General features: G+C 43.1%; 1 protein-coding gene across 1 annotated transcript in view; it reads right to left on the bottom strand.

Annotated features, from left to right (window-relative positions):
- The window catches only part of SGCD (sarcoglycan delta), a 936,024-nt gene extending 916,330 nt beyond the window's left edge, over positions 1-19,694 (bottom strand). Inside the window, exon 1 of the mRNA XM_078066784.1 lies at positions 19,243-19,694. The gene's annotated coding sequence lies outside the window, so the exon portion shown is untranslated. The remainder of the gene's footprint in view (positions 1-19,242) is intronic.
- Positions 19,695-20,125: the final 431 nt, after the last annotated feature.

The raw sequence follows: 20,125 nt of genomic DNA, 5'->3' as shown, positions 1-20,125 counted from the left end.
AACAAGGCCTGGAAGACATCATGTGGTTTGCGCAGGGTCAAATGGTTGGCCAGAGGCTTGACTACAAAGTTCTTTGCACGATCCCCGATTGCCTGCGGATAGTCAGGCTACAAAAAAAAGAGAGCAATGCCTTAAAAGATGGCATCAACTGAGTCGAAAAGGTAACACAAAAAGGGGTTGAACTTTGGGTTTTGTTTGAACAAAAGAATGTTTTCCTTTTTTTTTTTAAATTTTAGAGCCTGGATATCAAATCTTTACCACAAACAAATACAGTCATTTCAAAGTTACATAGCAACTTTGAGACTGAAGTGGTCAGGGTGTTCATGTACACAGATCAAAGAGCATATAAAAAAAAAATGTGCACTCCTATCCGCGGATAATTTGTCAAACTCAAAAATGGAGAACTCCTATTGGCAAGTATTTTTACCATGAACTTCCCTAAAACCATTCCACACAATGGTCTCTTATCATCATCATTGCAAATAAATGTATCCATTATTTAATTCTGTGTATATATTTAATCAACACACTTTGTACTTGTATTTACATAGTTAGGTGCTAATCAGCTCTAAAATTATCAAAGAACCACATCTGGTCTGAAAAAATTCAAAAACACAGCGAATTCAAAATACGGGAACTAAGGGGGTTGCAGTTACTCCGCAGAAGGGTTAGCAGCTCATCTCAATTACATCCACAAGACCACCCTCCCTCCTTCTACCCCAGAGGTTACAAACCGAAATGCTTACAGAGGCCCGTCAGGAACAGCAAATGTATACAACAGTCTGGAGGAGGGAGGGCTGTTATAAACCAGGGAGCATGCCCCACCTCAACGGCAATCGGAAATCGGGTTTCACTGAAAAACACCTACACCCAACAGATTCTGGGACTCACATGTAACTTTGGCCAAGGGCCAGAAGTCGCCCATAGACACTTCAGAGTTTGCTATTAAATAGAGAAAGATCCCTGTTCACAAATTATTAAGTTCAATATCTTTTAAAATCTACTTCATAATGTAAAGTAGGAAGCTTTTTTTTAAAGTTCGCATTCTCAAGAAAACTGTCATTTTAAGAGGCTGTTCTATAAATACAGACTAGAAACAGAATCTTTACAGGAATATTGTTCTTCATACACTCATTAAAAGGGACAAATACAGGTTATTTTTTTCCTCCCAGATGAAATGCAGTCTTTAATGCATCTCTCCAGGGTGGTTTCCTTTTACCACCCAGGAGATATAGGAAAATTATATGTGGAAAAAGCCAGCTCCGATCTATGTTTAAATAAACTTTCTGCCCTATGATGGGACAAGAGGCAAAGGAATGAGTAATGCATCTACTTCCTGTACATTCTTAGAACAACCCTCCCACGCCAAAACTATTATTTATCTAAATTGTGTAAAAATATCTTTTCTATTTGCAGTACATCTGTACGTTCATTTTGATGGCATTTGATTATACAAAATTGTTACAAGTGCCCAGATTCTAATTGTAACAACTATGGTTTGCTTCAAAACTTTGCAGGTTCCTAGTCCTTGTCTTCTCCCTGAAGTCAGTTTAAAAGTTGAATCATTTTCGAATCTTTAAGTGAAAGAAATATTACTTCTCTCAAGCCAAATAAGAACGAATCAATATCAGAAAGCAGTGATAACTAAAGATATTATAAGTTCAACAAAAACAATTCATGGCAAAGTCACCTGAATTTTATATAAGTTTACTAGTCTTGCAGAGTAACAGAATTCTGTAATTGTGGGATCTATAGGTTTTGGTAAATAAGCTGCCAAAATATTTCTTGATAAATTTATGAATGAGAAGGAAATAAATGTAAGCTAGATTAGGATAAGATTTAGATGGTAAATGTAGATCAGGTCAGCCCACCATATACAAATAACTTCAATTCACAACTGATAGAAAGATGGGAACTTACAAGAATGGAAGCATCTCTCAGAGTGAGCCCCAAGGCTCTGTCTGTTTTGTTGCCTCCCCCTTTTTCGTATCCCCTTTACAAATCTGTTCATCAAAAACTAGAAAAAAGTCCTAGAAGTCCAATACTGCCTGTCAAATGTGTGAATGGCACAAGTTTAACACAATGAATAAAATTTGGGAGTTTCAACGTGATCCAAATAGACTAGAATACAGGACCAATACCACAAATAAATGCTTGACAAGGATGAACACGTATTTCTACATCTGAGTTCAAAATTAAATCCATTGCCAAATCACCACACAGAGAAATAATGTGATAATTATTCAGAAGGAACAAAGGGTTATACCTCGATTCCAAGTCTGTCTTCGGTTGCAAGGGAGAAGCAGCATGAGGGAGAAGAAGGAGCATGTGGTAGAGTGTTTAAGTCCCCAGGCTCTGATGCTCGCAAGCTGTGTGGTCCAGGACTTCACCTAAGTCTGTTTCCTTCTCTATAAAATGGCAATAATAAATACCTCCTAAGGAATAATAATGACTAAATAACACATCGAACATACTAATGATATTGATAATAACATCTATCACTTATTTGAATCATTAACCACAGGCACTATCACATTCATCTGTCTTCTATTATAGTGTTTGGCACATAGCAGGTTTCTAATAAACTAAGGCTCTCATTATGAACTAGTTGGGCTTACAACATTATCGAGGAGAATCACTCACAAGCATGTAATTAAAACATCCCCACAGTTCCTGACTCTAGACTCAAGAGTCTAGTCTTTGCAGCAAGCCAGAGAGACCCTTGCCCTTGTGAGGACCAGCTCCACCACAAGTCATGTCTAGAATCTGTGAACCTTTTAAAGGAGGGCCCTTCTTTAGAACTATTTGTTTTCTCTGCTCATCATGTCTCAAGAAGTGTGGCAAGTCTTTCTCAGTGGATGATCACACGTGCCTCTTAACCTTCATCAGCTTGGGTCACTTGGAAGACTGAATTTAATATTGTGCCATAGACCACATTTTTGGTCACATTGCTCCAAACATAACCTCAAAAATATGTCAAAGGGGCGCCTGGGTGGCTCAGTCGTTAAGCGTCTGCCTTCGGCTCAGGTCCTGATCCCAGGGTCCTGGGATCGAGCCTCACATCGGGCTCCCTGCTCGGCGGGAAGCCTGCTTCTCCCTCTCCCACTCCCCTGCTTGTGTTCCCCTCTCGCTATGTATCTCTCTGTCAAATAAATTTAAAAAATCTTTAAAAAAAAATATGTCAAAAATCTATATGTTTTTTAGTGATGTTGTAACAGTAAATCAAAATTTAATTTTATTTGTTGGATAAGAGATATTATTATGGAACACTACGGGCTACTCTGATTAGGAGAAATTTTAACAGATTTAGAGAACATCCAGAAGAAAGTAGCTGGGATTATAAAGACTCTAAACACCATGCCTTAGGATGAATAGTTGAAAGACTATGAATGTTCAGCTTGTGAAGATTGGTGGAGGGGTGGGGAAAAAGTTGAGGGGAAAAAAAGGTGCCCTCTCAAAATGTCTAAAAGGATTCCCTGTGAAATCATGACTAGATACAGGTACAAGTAGGACCAAGGAGCTCAGGATAAGTAACCTTAGAACAGTGAGATGACCAACAGTGAACCCAAGCACATGAAGTTATAGAAAGTTCTACATCATGGGGCGCCTGGGTGGCTCATTCAGCTAAGCATCTGACTCTTGATTTCAGCTCAGGTCGTGATGTCAGGGTCATGAGATTAAGCCCTGCATTAGGCTCCACGCTCAGTGGGGAGTCTGCTTCTCTCACTTTGCCCCTCCCCCAACTTGTGCTCTCTCCCTCTCTCTCAAATAAATAAATCTTTTTTTAAAAAAGAAAATTCTACATCATTAGAAATATCTGAGCAAAGGCCAAACTACCGGATGCTAAGACTGTTGTAGAAGGAATACCTCCCACCTGCAATATAATTTTAGATCTCAGGTTTCAAACTAACACCCCCACAGACAAATCAGACATGTTAAATTTGGCCTTCCATAGTATTTTCTTTCTAATGTGAGTTGTATAAACATTTTCAAATTTAAAATATATAACAAAACTCCATATTTGCGGCTTCCTTTGAAAATCAGAAAATAAGGGAATCCCCATAGCCATACAATGACTATGAGCTGGAGTATGATTTTGATGGTCTTCATCATACTCTGTGGCTGATACCATTTGTTTTCATATCTGCTTGTGACTCCTAAATTAAATGATCTCTGGAGTTTCTTCAACCATCATGATTCTCTAATCCAATACGGGAAGAACTCTGGGTTTTGAAGCAGAAGGTCCATATATGGTCCAACTTGACTGAGTTTGTGTCCTTGAACAAGCTGCTTGAGTTTTCTAGTCCTCGTTTTTCTAAGAGAGGAACAAATGTGTTTTCTAACCATCTCACAGGGTTGTAGTTAAGAGTGATGTGAAATCAGGGCACCTGGGTGGCTCAGTCAGTTGAGCGTCTGCCTTCAGCTCGGGTCATGATCTCAGGGTCCTAGTATCGAGCCCTATGTGGACTCCCTGCTCAGCGGGGAGTCTGCTTTTCCCTCTCCCTCTGTGAACTCTCTCTCTCACTCTCACTCTCTCTCAAATAAATAATCTTTAAAATAAAAAAGAATGATATGAAATCATTTGTGCAAGCAACACCACAACACGTGTAAATGTAAGATACTATCATCAAACACGCAGATGGTTTCCTTAATTTCAGGAAGAGAATAATATGGCTTCCGATATTTTCTTAAAATAAAAACAGATGTGATAAATATCTGAAATACCTATATTTTGAAAGAACATAGATGAAATCATATAAGGCTTGATGAAAACAATAAAAATCCAACAGTTAATTGTGTGTATGTATGGGTATGTATGTGTTTAACACCTTTATCCCTAAGTCGAACCAAAGTTATGAATAATTTTACATCTGCTTTGTAACACTTTGCCTATAGGAGCTTAACAACTCCACTTTTTTTAAGTTAGACTAATATATATGGAGAAAATAAGGTAGAACACTGTGGCGATTTCCAGAAATTTCAAACAAACTTGACACAGAGAAAATAATACCACTCCTGAATGACTCATCCTAATTGCCGCATAAATCACATGCATTGGATTGTTACAAAACTCTCCATTTTCTTACATCTGATTAGAGATAGGGATTCTCAAAGAATCATTGGAGTGAAGCTACTAGAAGAAGGAAGTGAGCTACAGAGTTAGAATGTGGCAGAGAGGAAGGTGCTGAAATTCAGATAATGGAAATAGTGCAGTTGTTGCAAGAACAAGATGTAACACAGTGGTTCTCGAAGTGTGGTCCCCAGATCAGCAGTATCAGCATCACTCTGAAGTTGTTAGAAATGTAAATTCTCCAGCCCCACTCCAGATTTACTAAGTCTAAGGGTGGGGCCCAGCAAGCTAAAATTTTAAAAGTCCTCCAGGTGATTCTGATCCATGCCAAAATTTGAGAACTAGAAACCTAGGATAGGTCCAGGGTAGCAGTCAGACTAGGTAAGGTAGAGAATAAGATCACTGAAGGAGGAGAATTTAATGAACTGACCCGGAATTTGGGGAAATTATCTGCATAGAAACTGCAATTATCAAGAATTATGATTAGAGTTATTTTAAGTAAAGAGAGAGAGCCAATCAGGAGCTAAAATCTTCAAGAATTTAGGAGGCATGACCTGGGGGTTTGTGGACTACCGTAACCAGGGAGGGTAGCTGCTAATATAGTCAAGCGTTCAAATTTTACATCAAACAGCACATAGAAAGGCCCTGTGCCCAGAAAGAACAAAAGACTGAAAAACACCAAAGGTCAGCACAACCAGCAAGAGGGGGAGACAGGTGTGAGTTAAGTTGGAGAAGTGGGGGAAGGATTTGATTCTTACCCTAAGACAAAATGAAAAGAACAAAATAATTCTAAGGCAGCCAGAAGTGACAGGATCAGAACTGCCTTTCTTAAAGACCGAGGTAAATGGTCAAGTTGTACAGTAGGAAGGGTAAGACTCTGGTTGATGAGAGGTAGAGAGAAATACTGAGAAATGTCAGGGAGAAGCCTGGGTCTTTGGTTTGCATAACTGGAGCCACTTTACCAAGCTAGATTAGTGGAGAGTAGCTTCAGTGAGTTAGGGAAGAATCCTAAGACTTCCAATCAGAATAAGCTTATTATAACCTTATAAGATGGAAGATGACACGTGCTATAACTCAGATATAACTAACTTATGTTATGGCGGACTATGAAGCTAGAGCGCTGACGTTCAAATGCCAGCTCTCCTACTAAGTAGCTGTTAACTTTTGAGCAAGTAGTTAACCATGACACCTTTAAAATGGAAATCATAAGACTTATTTTACAAGTGAGAATAAAAGATCACTACCCTCCCAGGAAAAGACTGGTTATTTTGCATCCATCATCACAAGGAACTGGTTTTAAACTGATAACAAACTGAGCAAGCAAATCTAAAAGCCAGCTAATCAAGGGAGAGACTCTCCTTCCCAAAGTCAATCAACTCCAATAACCACACTTCCTCAGGCAAAGGGCAGCCAAATCCCTAAACCCTCTGCTTCTGAAAGTCAGGCAGTCTCTGGACTCCTCTTGCCATGCACCTTTCCTCTTGCATCATCCTGCTGCCCCCTCAAGAAGACCACTGTCATACCCTACTTTGACCTTCGTTTATATTTCCTTCTTCTCAAATATATCTATAAAATATATTATACAGGTATAAACAACAAGTTTAGTGTCGCTTATTTTTGAGCAAAATGCAAAAATGTTCTTATAAATAATATCATCTCATAAATAATGTAATTATTATTCAATGTTTTGAGCCTAATACTCATCACTAGATTAATGTATATAGACATAACTCACTTGTTTTCCCTGCCCATATCATCTGCTGCATAAATTTCCTACAACTTATTTATTCACCCTCCTAATGATGAGCATTTTGGTTATTTCCATTTTCTTACTATTATCAACAACACTTGAATGAATATTCTGGTATGTGTCAACTGCAGCACATGTACAAAAGTATCTGGAAGACAGCTACAGAGTAGTGGAATTGCTGAGTCATAGACTACATCAATGTCTAACTTCACAAGAAAACGCCAAATTTCTAAATGATGGCCGATCTACACTCTGAAAGCAGTATGTTAAAGTTCTCTCCAATGCTTCATATTTTCAGATATCTTCATCTGTTCTAATCTAGCAAGTATAAACAATATTTCACTGATGACTCATTTTTCATTCCCCCAATCACTAATGAGATTTTGCAACTTTACATACATTTTTTTTATCATACATATGCTCTTCCTTTTCAGAGTAACTCCTATTGAAGCCCTTTGACCATTTTTCCATTAGATTATTTTATTCTTGTTCTTTTGTAGATTTTTATATATTCTCCTCACTACTTCTTCATCACCTACATGTGGTAAAAAAAAAAAAAAAAAAAAAGCTCTCCAGTTTGTGACTTATCTCTTCACTTTATGTATCTTTTGAAGAACAATATATAAAATAAAGGATCTATAAAGTCAATGTTGTTGTTTTTGTTTTTGTTTTTTGCAATGTCTAATAAAATTGACCAGGCTCTAATGAGATTGATGAGAAAAAGAGAAAGAGAGGGCAAGAGAGAGGAAGATGGAAGACAGATTGTGAAGTTGTTTGGGAGTTTATGATTCTGTGTTTGATTAGACATATGCTTTATTATCTGGTATTTTGTTTATTTTCTTCAAAAAATACACAGGTTAGAAAAAATATCCTATTATGCAGATAATATTTAACCTTGTTTACATTTTACCTATTTATTTTACTCACCATTCCTCCTTCTGTATCAGACCTTCTTTCTAGGATTACTTTTCTTCTGTAGTTTCCACAGGGAAGCTCCATTTGTCTGGAAATGTGTTTATTTTGTTATTATTAAAAAGGAAACAAGTCTAGCTTGACAGTTATTTTCTCTCAAATCTTTGAAGATACTATTTCAGCTCTGCTGTCAGTGAACAGCCTACTGTCAATGTTAATTGTGGGTCTTCTGTAGCTGATCTCTCTTTGCTCTCTAGATGCTTCTAAGACCTTCTCTTTATGTTCTATACGTTTATGTTTTGTTATGTTTTGCAATTTCACTACAACAAGTCTAGGTATGGATTCATTTTTTTATTTATCTTGCTTGTACTTCCTGTATCTGTGGATTGACATCATCCATCAGTTTTAGAGAATTCCCAGACATTATCTCTTCATATGTTGTGTCTTCTCCATTTTGCTCCCTTTCTGGCACTCTGATTAAACATGTAACAAACTTAATCTGTTGTTGCAGCTAACATTTTAAATAACCACCTTTATTTCTTTAAGGATTCATAACTCTTTATTTTATAATCCAGATGTGATAATTCTAATAAGTAAAAATCTCAGGGGATTAAGTCTGTTTTTCTGTTTTGTTTTCTTTATGATATCTCTGACTGGTAATGGCTGGTTTTCTTATGTATTTTTATCATCTTTGATTGTGGGATCATTTTTTTCTCTTTACCTGTGGGATTCCTATATCTCATATAGGCTATGCTTTCCTCTATAGAGGATCTGTGGTTGCTTTTGCTGGAAACCATGAGAGGCTACCAACCTAGGATCACTTGGTCCCATTCCAGGTCCTGATTTCATGCAGGAGTCAAGTTCAGTTTCCTTGCCTTCTGGTTTCCAACTGGCATACTCTAGGCTGATTGATCCTCAGGTACACAGCTATATGGGTATTTGCCTCAGAACAATTCTGGTCTTTCTCGTTCCTCGCTCAGTACTTCCTACCGGAGTTTCTGCTCAAGGTTTGTTTTTTGTTTTCTCTGGGGGTGGTGGACGGGTACTTGGAAGGTTAGTGATTTCCTTACTCCAACTCTAGCAGTGCCTTGACCCCTAGGTTGAACCATGATCTAGGTATTTTAAAGCACATGGACCCTCTGAGATAGTCTGCCAAGTGAAAGCAGAAGATAATTATTTTTAATTTCTTGTTGTAAGAGTTCAGTTGATGTAATCAGAGTCATATAAAACTGTTCACTCTCCCTTATATGAAGGTTTTCTGATGACATGTTGGAAATGCCATCCAATTATGTTGTTCCTACCGAATCACTTCCTTCTCTGGATCTTAGGGGATTCACTGTCTACAGCATCCAGTTTAAGTCTTAATTACACACAATAGTTTATCACTCTCAGTCTGCTCTGAGTAAGTATGTGCTTTCTCTAGGTTCTCCAAAGACAGAAAGCATTGTCTTTACTTGTAAGTCTTATATCCTCCCAGGACCCCAAGCACGAGAGGTCCATGGCCCAAAAGTAATTGTTGGTAATTTCACTGTGTAAAAAAAGTTCATACAATTGAATTAAAAACAGAATTCTTGAAAACAAGCACAAGAGAGATACAATTACAGATCCTCTCTTTTCCAAAATAATTCATCCATTTATTACAAGTGAAATCAATGATGAGAAATAGAAATACCCAACACCCTTCTTAAAACTACAATTTAAGCTGTTCACAGCAAAACTTCCTGAAGTGGGAGGGGAAATGCTATCACAGCTGCCTTGAGGGAAAATGAAACTCTTAATTTTGCATATAATAAATTGCATTTGTTTCTGTACGAATCTCCTTCTCTATCACATTCTTAAACAAGAGATGGGAACCAGAAATATAGTTCCTCCTCCAGATTTCAAAACCAAAATAGACCTCATGATACAAGCACCATCCCTTAGTAAATAAAATTACAAAGAGTCTAGCTACTGAGGACCAATTTGTAATCAGAGCATTAAGCCGTACTGTACGAAAATGTCAATTCTGGCGCAGCCTTGATGAGCGAAGATTGAACGCGTGGGCCAGTTTATCATATTATCCCGACTACCCTCTTTTCAAGCTGGCAGGTCCAATTCACATACAAAAAGGATTTCAGTCTGAGGGATTTTGCATCTGAAAAAGAACCAGCGGACTGATAGTGTTTTTCACCATTATTTTATTTTCTTAGAAATAAATGCACAGAAAACATACAATATAAATATTTTCTCAAAAGCAAGTAGTCCTACTCTGCATGGTTCTGCAACACTCTTCACTACAATGTATAAAAATAAAGACCCTGCTAAGAGTTAAGAGATACTTTGGCTGTTAAAACTATGTATCATTCAATAAAAAGATATTAATACATTTCAAGCATTTTGATACAGTCCGCCTTATCTCTCTGAGCTGGTGGAGACAAGCACACCAAAAGGTTTATTAAGGTAGGGTGGGCGGGTGCCTGGGTGGCTCAGTAGGTTAAGCAACTGCCTTCGGCTCAGGTCGTGATCCCAGGGTCCTGGGATGGAGCCCCACATCAGGCTCCCTGCTCAGCCAGGAGTCTGTTTCTCCCTCTGCCTGCTCTACCTGCTGCTCCCCCTGCTTGTTCTCTCTCTCTCTCTCTGTCAAATAAATAAATAAATAAATAAATCTTAAAAAAAAAAAAAGGTAGGGTGGGCAAAAATTGACAAGGCAAGAAACATCAAATGTTGGAGAGGTTGTGGAGAATGGGGAACCCTCTTACACTGTTGGTGGGAATGCAAGTTGGGAAAAACAGTGTGGAGGTTCCTCAAAAAATTAAAAATAGAGCTACCCTATGACCCAGCAATTGCACTACTGGGTATCTACCCCAAAGACACAGATGTAGTGAAAAGAAGGGCCATATGCACCCCAATGTTCATAGCGGCAATGTCCGCAATAGCCAAACTGTGGAAAGAGCTGAGATGCCCTTCAACAGATGAATGGATAAAGAAGATGTGGTCCATATATACAATGGAATATTACTCAGCCATCAGAAAGGATGAATACCCAACTTTTACATCAATATGGATGGGACTGGAGGAGATTGTGCTAAGTGAGATAAGTCAAGCAGAGAAAGACAATTATCATATGGTTTCACTTATTTGTGGAACATAAGGAATAGCATGTAGGACATTAGGAGAAGGAAGGGAAAAATGAAGGGGGGAATCGGAGGGGGAGACGAACCATGAGAGACTATGGGCTCTGAGAAACAAACAGAGGGTTTTAGAGGGGAGGGAGGTGGGGGTATGGGTTAGCCTGGTGATGGTATTAAGGAGGGCATGTATTGCATGGAGCACTGGGTGTTTTCCGAAAACAATGAATCGTGGATCACTACATCAAAAACTAATGGTGACTAACATAACATAACATAATAAATAATGTAATAAAATAAATAATTAAATTAAATTTAAAAAAAGAAAATAAACATAGTAAAGTTGTTATTTTAAACCTCTGTGTCAGTGTGTGTGGATACATACTAGATAAGCATGTAAAATGTTTCTTGATGTACATTACAGTCATTTGAAAGCCACAGAACAAGAGAGATATTCTCTAAGCTCCTTTCAAGCAGGAGATTTTCTAAGTCAACTGGAGACAGTCTTCCCTAGTGAAGTTTGAAAATAAGAAAAGTCTGGGTTCAAAGCCTTGCTCTGCACTGTCAGCGGTGAAGATCTGGTACACATTAACCTTTCAACCCTCCGCTTCCTTAGCTCTCCCAAGATCCTACTTGGAGACTTGGGTGTCTGGGAAAAGGGAAAAGGAAGGAGATCACTTTCCCTCCTGCCCCTTTTGCACTGCTGTTCCCCAATATTTTCCTGCTCAGACTACCACTTTTTTTTTTCTTACTATTCTAGTTGTATCCTGTCCCAACTTTCTGGCATATTTGTCATTTCTATGGTGATATCATGATTCCTGTACCCATAACTACAGCCACTGGGCTACTGGGCATAGAAATGAGAAAAAACATGGAAGGAACCTACAACCATGTCAGTACATAATAGGACCTCAAATACATGGCAACAGTACCAGTGGAAATAGAGGTCCTAGTAACGGGCGGTGGTGGTGGTGGTGATCGTAGTATTTATCCTCAATGCCTATCAAAATGCCTCTGGTAAGGTCAGACACAGGGAGGAGATAATAGGTCTAAACAGCTACCGGAGCTAAATGATATCCTACTCAGAAAGTTTCACAGTTTAATAGAGGACCACAGAAAATTCCAAATTATCTGAAGCCCAAAGGAATTACTCTTTAATGGAGGGATTTTAGGAACCCAGATGAGGTAGGAAAGGAAGCAATTCGTTCTAGGGGTAGGGGTACAAAGAAAGGGGACTCTCCCTTGCACTCAGCCCTTGGAGACCAAATCAGAAATAGCACCAGTCATCTCAGACAGATGATGGTTGAGAGGAAAGAGAATTCACAATTTTGTTACTTTGGGTTGGTTTGGGAAGCATCTGGGGATGCAGGGAACGTGCTATGCTGAGATAGTTCTGCTGCCTTGTCAGCACTGATTGTAATGTTTCCAAAAGATCATCCACAATGTAGCGCACCGATGATCTGTGTCTTAATGTCTCCATAACATTGACGCCATGTGATAAAGATCTGTGTGTTAACAATGTCAGAGTACACTGCACACGTTCGTTCCCGAGGATGTATTCAGGCTGGTCCATTTAGTCAGACACCAAAGCACCCCAGAGGGAAAGAGAAGGGTCCAAGGTGACTGTGTCTCATGTAAAAAAAGAAAAAAAAGAAAGAAAAAGTGTCAAGAAGAAAGGGGATCCTGATCTGAACCACTACTTTGCCAACAATCCTCTGCCAGGGGCTTGGCAATGTATTTCCATACATCCTTAAATCTCCTTGAAATATCACACTTGAACATCCAAGGAAGATCCCTGGCAAGCCATGTTTCCTTGTTTGAAAAGGAGACTGGGAACCCCAGAAGCCCATACGACCTTGCCAACATAGGACCTGCTAACATGCTTGCTCACAAGCTTCTCTGAAACGTGGGGTTTGCCCTACCAGCACACCACGTCAGTCCTGCTTCCTTCCTTTTCAGCATGGGCTTTATCTTGGAATTTTGCAAAGGCCTGGCTGTGTCCATGCAGGAAGGCTGGCAAGCATACCTTCAGAGCAAACAAGTAGCTTACCACAGGTGTGTTAACCACTCTCACCTGTGCATGAAGACTCCTGGGCAACTAGAAACCTCCGGCTCTCACCATGGCTCTGGCACTTATTTGCTGGATGACCTCAGAAAAGTCCCTTTCCTTCCCTGGGCCTCAGTGTTCCCTTCTCTCTGACAAACTGGTAGAACTAGATTATCTCTAACTTTGGTTCTAACTCCAGAAGTCTATTAATTTTTAAAACTTTTGGGCTGAGAAACAAAAGTGTCTTTCAGAGCAACTAATTAAATATATAGATAAAATCACATTAGCTTATAAATCAGAATGTCCCTTCTAATTACATCTTAAGCAACATCACAATGGAACTTGCCCAAAGCTACCAACATAGTTAATCAACAACTCCAAATACCATTACAACACTCCTCCTTCCATCTGAAGGACTGGTGCCTCTGGGGACACATTATACCTCCTGGTTTTCAATTCCAATGGTTGGATGCTTGTCTTTTAGAATTTAAGGACAATGACCACTTTTTCTGGGCCACCAAGAATTAGCTCAAAGTTTCAATTGGTCATTCAAAAGTATTTTGTGAGTTTTCTATATGTCATGCATTGTCCTGCCACTGTAGAGACAACTTCAATTAAGACCAGATTCCTGATCTCAAGAAGTTTATATATAGACTAAGTAGCATATAGAGAGAAGTAAATAGACATGTATACCACAGTTTAAGTAGAGGAACACATTATAAAGACTTCTAACCCAGCCCTTGAGGAGTCTAAGGAGATTTTCCCAAAGAAGCAATATCTATGCTGAGATCTTAAAAACAAGGAGAAGTTTAACCAAGCAAAAGCAGCTGGGAACTCTTTTTTTTCTTTTTAAGATTTTATTTATTTATTTGAGAGAGAGAAAGAGAAGGAGTAGGGGGGAGGGTACAGGGAGTGGGAGCAGCAGACTCCCCACTGAGAAGGGAGCCCCATGCGGGGCTCAATCCCAGGACCCTGGGATCAAGACCTGAGCGGATGGCAGATGCTTAACCAACCGAGCCAGCCAGGCGCCTGCAGCTGAGAACGCTTACCAACCCCTGAAACTCTCTCCAATTGCTCGAAAAGCAAAAGCAAATTGTTGGAGGTGACTGACATAACAACCTAAAAATTATCTCCCCAAATTCAAAAGATCCCCACCTAGAAGTGTTCTACTTAATGTTCTATGAAGTGGGTTTAATTAAAATACAAACCAGAATATGTCACATATGCAACACTGTTTCTTAAGGTGTAAGAAAGGAACAGGGACTCAAACCAATGCCACAGTAACAGTGTGTGGAAGTTTAAAAGGACAGATGTGGATTTCAAGTCTCACTCTGTTCCTTAGGATCTGGGTGAAATGGGCAGGTCACTTAACCTCTGTGTTGTCAGTTTCATCCTCAGTTAAATGGAGCCTGGCACAGGACAAATGTTGAACAAATACTAGCTAATAGATGAGTCCTTACCACATGCCAGATACTGTGCTCAGCATTTCAGTCGCTGATAAAGGTAGTCCTGGCAGCATCCACAGAAGGGGCAACCTGTTATTGTCTTCAACGTCCAGGTGAAGAGATGAAGGCTTGGAGAAGTTCAATAAGCAGACCCAGGTTACAACAGCTAGGGGTAGGGGTAGCTAACAAGGTGAAGGTAAAGCCTTGATCCCCTAGTTGTCGGCAATCTGAAGCCAGAGTCTTAACTACTAACAGTGTTCCTTTCTACCTTCTACTTCTCCACTTCCAGCTACGCCAGAAAAGGAGCTTTTCACCACGGAAATGGCAAAACATTCCCAGTGTATTAAAGATGCAGACATCGTAAATGGAGTTATTCCTTGGTTTGTGTGCTATTGAAATGGCTGTCATTATTTAAAACACATGTTATTGGACAATCGCTTATCAAAGCTACCTGAAGCTCAATTACCATCCTTGAATCAAGAGGTCAGGGTTAAAAGCATCAGATTCAGAAAATAAATCTGGATCTGAAAAGGGAAAGATGACAAAACAGTTTGCTGGACAAGATGTCTGGCACCTTTGGCCACTTTTCAATGAAATAGAAGGGAAAAGATGTTGAGGTCACCGAGAAAACAATTTAAGTGGGCCAGAAAGAGACAGAGGGTGTGTGATGGCTCCTTTCTACCTGCAGGCGACACTACCATAGTCTGAGGGAGTCAAAAGTGTAATAAGGAAGAGGAGGAAAGGGGTTTTTCTTATACCACAGCTAGATGCACTAAATTGGGAGATGGAGCCTGACACTTCTGACAGCAGCACATTGGCCTGGCTCATGGTGTCGTTCTGTGTCAAGTATTAGTACAAATACCATCACTGATGCACTCAAGGTGCATTTGATGTTTCTTAAATGGCTTCCAATTTGGCACAGGAAAAAACCGAGTTCACAAACATCAGTGTGATTGCTATACCTCTCAAACAGCTTTCAAAGTTGCCTCTGGGTTTACCAGCTTGTTTCCTTACCTGTGGAACATTAGCAAGAGCTACAGAGCACATACAGGATACGACTTTTTGTGTGTGTGTTTGGCTGGAAGCAGGAAGGACTTGGAGTGCTCTGGAAGCTGTTTGAAAGGGACTCACATCAGAACCCAGGAGCTATGATTGGGGTGAAGAGTAATGTGCAGATGCAGACTTGGGGCATGGACGAAAATGGGCTCTTTGCCCCCAAGGCTTGGATTCAGGAAGCCTCGAGTGGGGTCCAGGAACTAGTGTTCCAACTGAGATGCTCATGTGACCTTGATGATGGGCCAGATGCAATCTGCACTGGTCTGATGGGGACAAGGCTAGACTGAGATTCAAGCTATTGGGGTGCTGGTCCCAGTTCTGGCACCTACTGGGTGTGGGATCTCTGCCAAGTCACTTCTTTGTTTTTTCAGCCACCTCTCCTTATCCTCCATTGATAAAGCGGGAGAGAGTCCTCAGGGAAGATCTCCAAGGATCTTTGGCTCCATCGATCTTGAACAGAGTGTTGGGGTCAGGAACCACCACGGTGCATATGTAGGACCTTAGACTCGAGTCCCCAAACCTGGGTTCCATTTTCAGCACTGGTGCTTTCCAGTTGCTGGAACCCCGACAACTAATATACTTTCCCTGGGACAAGAATATATATTTATAATATTATAATGAATATATTTATAACAAGTATTCTAATTCTTATAACGAATAGATCTATCATGTTTAAGTCTCTGTTTCCTCAACTATAAAATCCTGATGATAAAAACAGTGCCTATGACAGAGCTTTTTGTGATGAAATAGTTTTTGTGTTAAAGAGGCAGCGTCTAAAGTGTGCCCAGGACAGTGCCCTGCTGAGTGCTCACTACCTGTTAGTTGTGGATAGCCCCGACAAGGTCAACCAGAAAAGCTTTCTGCTGTCCCCTGGAGCTACTGTGATTAATGAGGTTCGTGGAAAGGTAACCCTGGCTGAGCAATCCTTGGGCTTGTCCTTTTAGCAAGAGAAATTCACAAGAAATGAGCTTGTTTTGGAAAGGGTGGGCTACTGGAGGGAGGCAGGAAGCTAAGGCTCTTAGGAGGAAATACAGGAACAAATGAGAGAAGGGCATTATACAATCGATGCCATGTTTATCGAAGCGCCATTCAGGGGTGACCTGCTGTAGGACGGACTGGGTGGTCATTAAAGTAGCACCTTCTTGTCCCTGCTGGATCAGACTCCCAAGGGAGTGGGCCCAGTAATTGGTTTTTCTCAGAAGCTATGCAGGAGATTCTTCCATAAACAGGGGTTAGAGAATCACTGGCAGATACAATTAATGAAACAACCCTCCCCCCAATTCTCCAGTCCTGTGTTTACCCAGGAAAGAAAAGAAAAAAAGAAAACAAAAACAAAAACAGGAAAGGCAAATAAACTCGTGCGTCTGTGCGTTTACCAAGAATCTAAACTTCTTACATTCTTGTCATCTCCAGTGCAGCTGGGTTCCAAGCCAGTGTCCAATTTCTGCATAATTCACGACTCCCCAGAGAAACAAATGCTAGCAAAGGGCTACTTACGGATGTGGATTATGTCAACTTCCTTAGAATGGCAGCGTGGTTTGTAAAAATTAAATACAACAAGCAAGTGCTTCCCCACTTCCTCTACCCGCTCTGTTCTCCCGCCCTTTCTTTCCTGCTACCCTGGTTCCCATTCCTTTCCCCTGATGCTTTCCCTGCTTATGTTCTTTTCTTCAGATTTATTTTCTCTTTCTTCCTTCTTTCCACTCCTCTCTCCTATATTTGCCCCCTCTACCCTATGGCTCTCTTTCTTTTGTCTCTTTCTCTCTCCTTTTGCCTCTGTGTATGTGTGTGTCTCTCTTGGATTCCCCTCTTGTTCTGCCTCTATCTGTGTGTCTCTCTCTGTCTTTCTATCAAACACCATACCTCACTGCCCATTCCTTCTCTTGATGCCCAGCTCCTGGCTCCCCTCTCAACAAGGAGCCTCCAGGGGGCACACTTCCAGCTAGAAAGCCTGTGCGCCATGCGAAATCAGCCAGCGCCCTCTACAAGAGGCTCAGTCTACTTACAAGTTCTTGGAAATCTGCCAGAGAGCCCCAGCGAGGAGGGTCCCTCATGGTAAGGGTAACGAAATCCCCCCTGGGAAGATGCAGCAGGATTACGGAGTAGATCCAGTAAGGCCAAACAGCTCTAGTACCCAGAGCTTCCCCTGGACCTGAAGCCACCGGGCCAAGCCTAGCTAGCAGCCGAGGGTTCTTTTGCATTTTGGGAATGTCTATCACTTCATTTCCAAGAAAGGAGCGGCTCCATACACCCAGAGCAGGCAGGGGAGTGGCGGCGCCAAGGGGCTGTTGGGACAGCTTCAACATCTTAAAATGTCCACCAGTCTTCTCAAAGCCCATGAACCTCCTCAAAAGACAAAATCTAAGTAAAAATTGAGCACCCGCTTTGCATGTAGCATCCAGACAACTCTCTCTCCCCTTACACCCCTCCCCCAAGCTGCTCCTCCAACTACCAACGGCAACCCATCTCTAGGTACCTCCTTTATAGACATACCCGAGCTTCGGCCATGAGCAGGGATAACTTTCCAGATCTACAGTTAGGCAAACTGAGGGATAGAGAGGTTCCACAGTAGGCTCTGGAAGATGTTACTTTGGAGTGCCAGGGCTATCAGGACCCAGAGGATTTTGCACACTCCACAACACCAAAGGATGGCGAGTTCAGAAGAAACTTTTTCAAAGCTGAGCCACACAGCCTCTCCCAATTCGAATCTCCGTGGGCAGGTGCAGAACTTTGTCTCTCTAGCTTCTTTCAGGGCAGCTCTCAAACTCGACCTGTCCGCACACTCATCGCGGCACACCACCTACACACGCCCTTTCCCCCCACCTGGAGCTCTCTCTCCGAGTCTTAGGATGAAAGTGCAGGAGGCAGGTAAAGAATAAACTCAGGCCGCCGCTCCTAATGCTCCCGCAACTCCCCCTCCCCTTAGTGGAGTAGAGAGGAGCAAAATGCTGGGGTTTGGCTCGCTGCCCAGCCGAGGGAGCTGGAATACCCGCCACCAGGGACCGAAGAAGGCAGGGGCTCGCGTCCGAGGACCAGCCAAGTCTACGTCGCCCTGGCTGAATGGCCCCTCAGTTGCCTGCAAGTTGAAACCTCAGTCAGGCACACAATGAGGCCGCTGTTTTCCGACAGGAGGCATTTGGATGCCTCACACACTCAGCCCAAATCGGGCCTGAGAGCAGAGCGCATTTCCTTACCCATGTTGGGATGCGCCCCTAGATGCGGCTCAGTTGCGGTTCCCTTCCCGTGTGCCTGGGCACGGGAAGCCCGTGCAGGCCACCTGTTGGACTCTGTCCGGCCACCCTAGATCTTGCGCCCACAAACCCTCACTGAGGCGCGGGGCATCCAGGGTACCCAATTCATCAGCAACAGAAACATTTCACTTGCGCCTCCTCCTATGGCTTGCTACCTTTCCTGCTCCCAGTCACACACATACACACTTCCTTAATATCCCAGCAGTCACTACTCTTTAATGAAGTGCGCTTAGCCTCCCCTAGGGGCCGGGGCTGCCCACGATCTCCGAGCGCGCCCAGGTGGCAGTGATCTCCAAGCGCTTAGCTGGGTGTCTGCTTAATGCGCGGGCGGCAGAAAAGCCCCAAATGGCACACTGGTGGGGAACAGTCAGTGGCCTGCTCTAGGGAGCCCCTTTTCTCCTATGGAAGCGGAACGGGTCTCCGTCCTTGGTTCACGTGTAGGCAGTCGGGGAAACCCCGAAGGCAATCGGATTGGGGGAACCAATGTTTCGCTGCCAAATCCCAGGATAGGTGCAAAGGGGCTCAACTTTCTCGTGTCTCCCTGCCATCCCCGCAAGCAACTAGCTAGGGGAAAAGGTTCGCCGCCACGAACGGGCTACTCACCCCTGGGTATGAACGCTGCCCCCGGAGGGGACCCCAGCAGACTGGCGCGCGTGGAATCCGTGAAACGCCTGGGTGTCTCGCTCGTCTCCTGGGCCACGCGGCTAAGGCTACGCGCTCCAAGCGGGGCAGCCGAGGGCAGTCGATCCCATGGGTGGCGAGTTGGCAGAGGGCGCGCCGCCCGGCTGGGGGCGCATCGCTCCCAGGGCTGGCGCAGGCTGCAGTGGGGAGAGGGGCTCCCGGGGAAGTTGGCGGAGCTGGGGGTGGACTTCGGACTTCGCGCTCGCTTCGGCTCGAGCGGCCGGGCGCGTCCTCTGGGACAGACAGGGGACTCGCCGGTGGAATGGGGGCCGGCGTGGGCCGAAAGGCTGCAGGAAGCCTCCGCTGGCCGCCGCCTAGAAGGAGCACAGCGGCATCACGCTGCCTGGAACCCCCAGCAGCGGCTGGAGCAGAGAGCGAGCAAGAGAGCCGGGCTGCCTCCTCCCGGCTGCGGGCGCCCCTTGCTCAGAGCCCGGCTCGCCCCAGCCCGCCGCGCCCCTCCTCCTGTCCGAGTCCTCCTCCCCTCTGCTGTTTCACCCGGTCGCAGGGCTCGCGGGGCTGGGCTTGGGCCAGAGGCTTAGCGGAAGGCGACCGCAGAGCCCGCAGCATGGAGGGCGATCTCGCCGGCTCGGGCTTGGGCTCGGGCTCGGGCTTGGGCTCCGGCAGTGGCAGCAGCGGCCGCCGCCTCCCGCGCGCCCACGTGCCGGAGCCCCGGTGTGCGCGCTCCGGCCGGCAGGGCTGGAGGGAGGGAGCTAGGGCGAGCCGCGGGTGGGGGTGGCGGGGAGAACCTGCACACCCGCGCAGCGGAGGAGGGGAAGCCGCCGAGAGGCTCCCTAGGGCGCAGGGC

The sequence above is a fragment of the Halichoerus grypus genome, chromosome 2, assembly GCF_964656455.1.
Source record: "Halichoerus grypus chromosome 2, mHalGry1.hap1.1, whole genome shotgun sequence".
Taxonomy (NCBI): domain Eukaryota; kingdom Metazoa; phylum Chordata; class Mammalia; order Carnivora; family Phocidae; genus Halichoerus; species Halichoerus grypus.
The sequence above is the reverse complement of the archived record's forward strand: the minus strand, read 5'-3'. Positions and strand labels throughout refer to the sequence as shown.